The sequence below is a fragment of the Carlito syrichta genome, unplaced genomic scaffold (assembly GCF_000164805.1).
Source record: "Carlito syrichta isolate Samal-C Ts95f unplaced genomic scaffold, Tarsius_syrichta-2.0.1 Scaffold315490, whole genome shotgun sequence".
Taxonomy (NCBI): Eukaryota; Metazoa; Chordata; class Mammalia; order Primates; family Tarsiidae; genus Carlito; species Carlito syrichta.
In genome coordinates this window covers 454,712-463,461 of record NW_007259586.1, presented here as the reverse complement: position 1 = coordinate 463,461, position 8,750 = coordinate 454,712, and positions in this window count along the sequence as shown.

The following is an 8,750-nucleotide window of genomic DNA, read 5'->3' as shown; positions in this document are numbered from 1 at the left end:
ATATTACTATATATAATTATATTATTATATATAACTTATATTATATATAACTATAAAGATGTATGTTTATAGTTATATCTATTTGTATATATTTTCTTCTATATTTATATAAGGTATTTATATAAGGTATTTTAATTTCTTATATGTCTTATTTTAATATTCCTATTAAAATCAGAAGGGGCATTGCTATACAGTTCAGTGAGTTAGGCAGAGATAGTAGATGATTGTCAACACAGGAATAAAATCATGAGCATGCCAACAAAAGACTTTTAAAATGATAACGTCAAATGATGATCTCATTTTAAAGTGATACTTAAAGTAGTGATTAATAAATTAACTCATCATTTTACAGGATAATTTATCCTTTGTCCTAGAGAAATTCAGCACATGTAAAAACATTTATGTGCCTAAAAATAGTAATTGCATTATTTGTAATAGCACATAGAAGAATGTGGGGTTTTTTTGTTTGTTTTTGTTTTTTGAGTTGGAGTCTCACTCTGTTGTCCAGTCTGGAGTGCAGTGGCCGCTCCCGGTCACCGCAACCTCGACCTGCTGGGCTCCGGGGATCCTTCCGCCTCAGCCTTCCGAGTAGCAGGAATTACAGGTGCGTGCTACCACGCCCGGCTCATTTTTGATTTATTGTAGAGATGAGGTATCTCCTGCCCAGGTGGGTCTTGAACCCGTGGGCTCAGGGAATCCACTCACCTCAGCCTCCCAAAGGCGCTGGATTACAGGCTGAGCCACCGAGCCTGGCTGAAGAATGTGTTTTAAAGTCACAGACGTGAATTTTAGATATAAACTGTATACATTGTATAGGGATATTCTATTTTAATAAAAATGCTGTTTGTATATGTGTGTATCTCAAGTCTGTGTATTCACCTGTACTAAACTCTCAACAGTGCTGCTTTTTAGAAACCAGGATAAAGTACTTTTATTGTTTCATTCTATATACTTCTGCTTGTTTCTGAGTAGATTTTTTAATGCTTTTGTTTGTTTTTGAATGGGGGTCTCACTCTTTCACTCAGGCTGGCATGCAGTGGCATGATCACAGCTCACTGTAGTTTTCACCTCCTGGGTGCAGGTGGTCTCCTCAGCCTCACAAGTAGCTCAGCTAATTTAAAAAGTTGTTTGGTTTTTTTTTGGTAGAGTTGAGATCTCACTATGTTTCCCAGGCTAGTCTCAATCTCTTGGGCTAGAGCAATCCTCCCACCTCAGCCTTCCAACTGCTGGGATTACGGGGGTGAGGCACCGCACTAAGCTAAGAGTTGGGTTATTTCAGCTTCCTCATTTTTTTTTTTTTTTTTGAGTTGGAGTCTCACTCTGTCACCCAGACTGGAGTGCAGTGGCCGCTCCTGGCACCGCAGCCTCGACCTGCTGGGTTCCAGCAATGCTTCCGCCTCAGCCTTTCGAGTAGCTGAAACTACAGGCACGCGCTACCACACCCGGCTAATTTTTTTGATTTATTGTAGAATTGAGGTCTCACCAAATTGCCCAGGTGGGTCTTGAACCTGTGGGCTCAGGCAATCCACTCACCTCAGCCTCCCAAAGGCGCGGGATTACAAACTGAGCCACCGAGCCCAGCTTAGCTTCTTCATTTTTAACATGGGGATAATAACTGTACCTACCTCATTGGGCTGTTAGAGGATAATACATGTAGAACATTTTAAAAGCTCTTGGCACATAGTCAACTCTCTGTAAGTCTTAGCTATTATTTAGGAGTGCGTGTTTAATAGTTGCTATTTGCCCTAAATTACTTTATTATTGCTAGATAATTTTTATAAATAACAAAATCAAGAAAACTTTGAAATATTTATGTAAGTGGGTATCAACTTATGTGTTTTATAAAATTATATTTCCGTACTGCCCAAGTGAATGCAATGATTTGTATATAAATTTTATTTTTTTTTCAGATTTACTGAAGAAACTGTGATGCACACTTAAGATATAATATTACTCTCTCAACATACTAATCTGTCTTTTTAAAAAAGAAATATAAAATTTTTACCTAACTTTTAGCTTTTTATTTATTTCCTCCCTGCTCCCCCCGCCCCCAATTTCATTGCTCTTTAATTTCTGGCAATGTTTCTCACTGCCAGAAGCCTGCAGAATCTTGAACTAGCTCTTTTAGGACCCCATTGTAAGAAAAGAATACATTTATTGTTTATTTAAAAAAATACATACTTTGGACTTCTGATGAATACATCCTTACGCATGCATTTACATAGAGAAGGAATAGATATTTGTGCTTTTTAAATTTTTGTTACCGTGTAATTGTGAAAGAGAAGCCAAACTGTTTTTCCTTTATCCCTGGGATTGTGTAAACCTGAGACTGAGCAGATTAAATTTGAGTCCTTTTAGAATGCTGCTTTCTATCTAGTTTAGAAAAAACGGAGGTGTTTTCATCATATTACAGCATAACAATTCAGAGACGGGGGCAAGTTAGTATGAATGAATACTCTAACAGCTCTTTTTAAGTTAGATCTTGTGGTATAACTTTAATTATTTTGTTTGAAGAACTATATTGTGAATCTCAAGAGGATGTGGTTTCCTATTTTAATTAGGAAAAAACTTTGTCAAAAACTCTGTGATATTTATTCCTTCTTGGTTACTTTACATCATCTAGTTTATTGTTCCCTTCTCTCAGGGCTGAACATATTAAAATTCTAAAGTTAACTTTTTGGTAGAGTTTGATTAACTCTAGTGATCATAATTTATAACTAATTTAGTAGTAGATAGAAAACTTATGAGCAGATGAATGTTTCATATTTTCAAAATGTACTATATATACTGAAAAGGTTTTTTTTTTTTTTTTAAATCTTTAATTCTTCCCTAACTTACAAAAACATATAATCTGTGTTCTTTCAGTGTCAGGAGGTCAAGTGAAAAGAAACGATTCTAGCTGCAAGTATTTAACAGTAGAAATTTTGTTAAATATCTCCACTTCAGAAATGTTTAGTGCAGAGCCAAACCTATGCTAACTGGAATTCTTTAGAGTTAGGAAAATTTAGAAAAATTGAGTAAAATATAGGAAGAGTTCTGAGTGTTAATAGTTTTTCACACACACACAAAATTAAAAAAATATTTTCTCCCTTTTTTCCCTGTGAACTTTGTTTTAGAGATGCATTTCAAACCTTTTTATTGTGATTATATAGAAGTTGTCCTATATTCATTTAAAATTGAATGATAAAGTTTCTACTACTTTTTCTATGCCTTACCAGGTTTTATATAAGTGACAAAGACATGATTTTAAAAGTGCACTTTGGTCTTTGATCATCAAATTATGGTTCTTTGCAGAGTGCTGTGAGTCATCAGGTAGATTAATATCTAATTAGGAGACAGAGGGCTTCCCTCTCCTATTGAGGACCTGTGGGGAAGACAGGTACATAGTCATGCCCTAGCAGCCTATTCCAAAGCCTTGTCACCTGAATCCAGTCCTCCCTTTGTGTGCTACATCCTTGGCAAGGAGATCATTTCTTCTCATTTGAAGGCTTTGTGGACATGGAAATATCTGATCAGCATATCTTTTCTATGACCTAGTCACATAATTGAAAAGGATAACTGTGTTATTTCTTTGTTCTTTTCCCATATTTGACCCCTTTGAATAATTTCCTCCTCATTCTGAATCCTCTCCAAATTAATTTAAAAGTGTGCTTATCTTAAACTAAATGTTTGACCACTGCCAAAAACCACAGAAGGAGATCTTGTCAGTATTTGTATTCCTTTTAATAATGCCTGTTATTATTTTGGTCTTTCTTGTGTTTCAGATTACCTTCTTCCTTTATTTTTATTTTCTTTTTTAAAAAAGTACCATTTTATACTTGTTTCCATTGCATTTCATTTTATTTTGATAGACAGTCTTTTCTTTTAATAGTTTCTAGCGCCTTTGCCCACCATGTTCCACACAAGCACTCCAAGTTCCAGTCACAACAAATGACTCACATTCCTGCAAACCTGTTATACTTTTTCATGCCTTAATACCTAAGCATTGGTGCATCCTCCTTCCTCTTCACCTGGGTACTTGCAATTATTACTTAAGGCAAACCTCAAGTGTCATTGTATTTAGGAAACATTTCCCATGCTACCCCCAGTCTGAGTTAAATGTCACCCCTTTGCAGTCCTAGAAAGCACCCTATGGGTCCCCTATCATACTACTTGGTTCATGAGTCCATTCCTGTGACCTTTGAGGATTGTGATAAAGAGCTCTTTGTGGGTAGTGACTGAGATCCACTCCTATCTCTCCTTCACAATTCCTAGCACCTGGTTACACAGTTGGGTTTTCAAAAATGTTTGTGGAAGGGAATTAAGAGAATTAAAAAATGTGTTACTCCTGTTCAGAGCATTGCAATTCAATTAATTTGATGTCATTTATAAATTACAAATCCTTAGTTCCTTCATTCACTTGATGCCAGAAATATATAAGAAATAATATCTAACATGTATTAAGCACTAACTATGTGCCAGATACTACACTAAGACTTTAAAACATGAATTCACCTAAGCCTTACAACATCCCAATGGGGTAAGTACTGTTGTTATTCTCATTACAGGTAAGGAAAGAGACCTGAAGAAAGATTAAGATACTTGCCGCTGCCTGACTGATGTGGTGTTTGCCAGGTTTCTGCACTAAGTTTCCTCTTTTTCACCCTTTTCTTGCTGAACTCTGTGGAGGCAGGTCACCATGTTCAATTAACACTTAAGGAGTGGGTGGGGGGGGTTATACTTTCCCTACATTCTCTTTTAAATCTCCTGCCTTGAATTTTCTCACAGAGCACGATCTTGGTTGATTTCCTTTTTATTATTTTGATATGCTAAATATAGGTCTCACCAAATATCTGTCTCAGTCATATCACCTTCTCCCCCTCAGTAGTTCATCTCATACAGGCTGATGGCTTGTCTGTCTTTTCTGCCATGCTAGAGGCTCTTGAGCCCCAAGACTGAATTACCAAATGCCTCTGCCCAGAGACCTGCAAGCACATGGCAGTTCAACAACACCAAAACTAAACTTTTCATTTTCTTCCCTTCTTCATTTTTACTAATAACTTCTTGAACTGCTTAACTGTCCAGTCATAAAACACCAGAGTGGTATCAAATCTTTCTTGCTTGTATCTAATTCAGTGCTTATCACATCCCTGAAATCCTCCATGTAAAACATCTCATTGATCTCTTCTTTGACATCTCCATGGTTAACCACAGTCAGGGTCTCATTTTCTCTTATCTAGGTAGTTTCAGCTGGTAATATACATGCCTCTTTCCTCAGAGTCTATTCTATGCCTATGGTCAGACAATTTATTCAATATAGCCGAAGTTATAGTATTCTGATGTAAAAAATCTCTAGTAGCTCCTTAATAGTGAACATCTTCCTTCCTTGCCTCCTTGCTTCCTTACTCCCTCTCTCCATTCTTTCCCCCTTCCCTTCTCTCTTCCCTTTCCTTTCCTCTCCCTTTCCTTCTCCCCTCCCTTTCCTTCCTCCATTCCCTCACACATGTTCCTCTACCACCACCACCACCGCTGCCATCGCTATCACCACTGCCACCATTACCACCACCACCACTAACAACCACAACTGAGGGACAAGCATTTTACTCAATACTAGTGGAGGGAGAGACAAAAAATGTTAAAACATGGCTCCTGTCAACCAATGTGAAGACACATTCTTCACTGTGATATGTGTCACCAAACATTTTAGTTCTTACCTCTTCTTCTGTTCATTGTTATAAAAATATTGTTTATAAATAGATAATACAAATACTATTTTTAAACATGTATAATAAACATATATACATAAACATAGTTATATAAATGCTACTTTCCTTCTTTTTTTTTTCTTTTAAGACACACTGGACTTGAACAGAACCTTCCTACCCCCTACCCAGTATAGGAACTTCCTCTCTGGGAGAGGGGCCAGACAGGCCTGGTCACACACCTGCAGTGATCACTGCCTCCCTAGGCAACCTTTTCCAACACAGGCAAGGCCCAATCATTAGAAAGTTATTCTAGCTGGTGAGTGACCATCCTCCTCCCTGCTGCTCACACTTGCCCTTTCCCCACATCACAGGACACTTGCCCCTTCCACCGGACAACCCTGGAGGTGTTTGAAAGACCATCAGGATTCTCCAGGTGGAATTGGTTAGAGGTGGCCATTGCTTCCCTGGCCACACCCCACCCCACCCCACCCCACCCCAATTTTGCACCACTGACACAGGCTGTGGCCTTGGGCAGACCCCTTTCCCCTTGTCTTAGTCTATCCAGGATGCTGTAACAGAGACCTGATAGCTTAAGCAACAACATTTGTGTCTCCCAGTTCTGGAGGCTGGACGCCTGAGATCAGGGAGCCAGCACGCGTGGGTTCTTGGTGAGGGCTCTTCCCATGGGCCACCATAAATGCTACTTTCAAACAGATTAATTTATCTAGAATGCCCTGCTTTTTTGAGACAACCCCATTACACACACACACACACACACACACATACACACACACACATACACACACACACACACACACACACACACATTATTTTGTCACTGAATTCATATAGCATTCTGTTTTTTTTAATGCATGAGGCTTTTTTTACTAAAGTATAGTCTCTTGTTTCAAGTCTTTTATCACAAGACTGGTAGTTTCTGCAGATAAGTGTCAGTGTCTCAGTTATCTCTTGTTATTAACTCTACTAATAGAGTGGACACTCAGTAAATCACTTTGACAGGTTACCTTGCTTTGAGTTATGTTAAAAGTCCTTAAAATGAGAAACAGTTCCTAGATAATTACTGCAAACATAACTTTGGGTCCTATACAACATAATCAAGAATGGACTTTTGTTTGTATCCAATTGAATATTCATCAAATAATTATGTCTGACATATAAATATTATTAGAAAATAGTTTATTTTATCATTAGAAAAAATGTTAGTGATAAGAACCAAAGAGAAACACATTGCCCATGGTGTCTGGAAATTTAAGTAGCTTTTATTTAGTAGATCTTTAAATCCCTTTGCCTGCCAAGATAATTTTAAGCATGTTCTAACTTTTAATTGTGTAAAATAATCATGGTTTTAGATTTGGACGTCTAAGCAATTTTTCTCTATTGTGTACTTTTCAGAATTCATTTTGGACATAATTTTCAATTTTGAATAATAACATTTAAAATCAACCCCAAGGTAAAATTTGCAGGACAACATAAAAAATGAAGTCACTTTTAGTGTGTTTCCCATTGACAAATCACTGGGTTTTTTTTTGCCACCAGGCTTCATCTAATGATGTGACCTTTACTGTGCTAATAGACAGCAAACAAAAATCTGCCAAACTGTGATAAAATATAGGTTTTAAATATAAAATAAATTAAGCTAAGGAGACTTACAAAGGTCAAATGCATGGAAAGAACTAAGTTGAAACAGTGATTTGTGTTTGACACACGTTATACCAGGTTTTTCCCAAGGTTATTTTTGAACTCTTAATACTTAATAACTTTACTAGGGACTGTAATTTTTTTTTTAAGGTAACACTCTATAGCGGTGATGACTAGTGTTTGTCTGGGCTCAAATGCTAGTTAATTCAACTCTTTACTGCACACCTAGTATGTGCTAGACAATTGGGATACACTAGTGAAGATGACCTCAGTAATGATTCCTGATCTTTTACAACTTTTGGTTTACTAGGAGATACAGATAAATCTTCAACTACTTCAAATAGCAGGGTCAGACTGTGAAGGGGGAAATTCCAGTGGAAGCTGTACCTACCTAACCCAGACCGCTATGTTAAGCCCTGAAGATAAGGCAGAGTTTGCCAGGCATCAAGGAGTGGGAAGAGTGTTGCATACACGAAGTGCACAGAAAGGTACAAAGGTACAGAGGAGAAAGAACCCTGCACTGTGAATTGGACAGAAGTACATTATAGTGGAAGAGTTGAGTTTGAGAGAATAAAGACCTATAAATTAGTGGTTCTCAATCAGGACAGATTTGGGCTCCCAGAGGACATTTGTAAATGCCTGGAGACATTTTTTGTTGTCACAATTGGTGACAACAATTGTGGGTAGAGGCCAGGAAACCTGATCATCTTATAATGCACAGACAGCCGCCATAACAAAGAATTATCCAGCTCCAATGTCAACTGTGCCTAAGCTAAGAAACCTGCTATAGATAAACCTGTAGACTTAAACTGGGATCAGATCACAAAACTAAAGAAGCAATTTGGGATGTATTCTAGATGTTTTGGGGCACTAATGAAAGATCTCAAACACATATTGTTTGTCACTCTTAGGATCACTATTATTATGACAGAAACTAGGTTTTTTTTATATTAATCAGTATTTTTTATTATGGTTTTGTGGGGTACAGTTAAGGGTTAGGTGTACAATTACATTTCATTCAGGCACCCTGTTGATAAGAGGTGTTTTCCCATCCTCCGACAGATATTTGCTACTGTTAACCTCATCCCCTTCCCCCCCATAGTTTCCCAGTACTGTCAGTCATTTTCTTATAGTATTACATTGGATGTTCAAGGTCCATTATATGAGTGAGAACATGCAATATTTGGATCTTTGTTTCTGTGAGAGGTCACTCAGTATTATAGACTCTAGTTCCATCCAGGTTGCTGCGAAATTCATGATTTTGTTCTTTATTATGGCTGCGTAGTATTCCATCGTGTATATGTACCACATTTTTTCAATCCAGTCCTCTTTTGATGGGCAACATGGTTGTATCCAGGTTCTTGCTATTGTGAACAACGCTGCAATAAACATACGTGAGCAGGTATC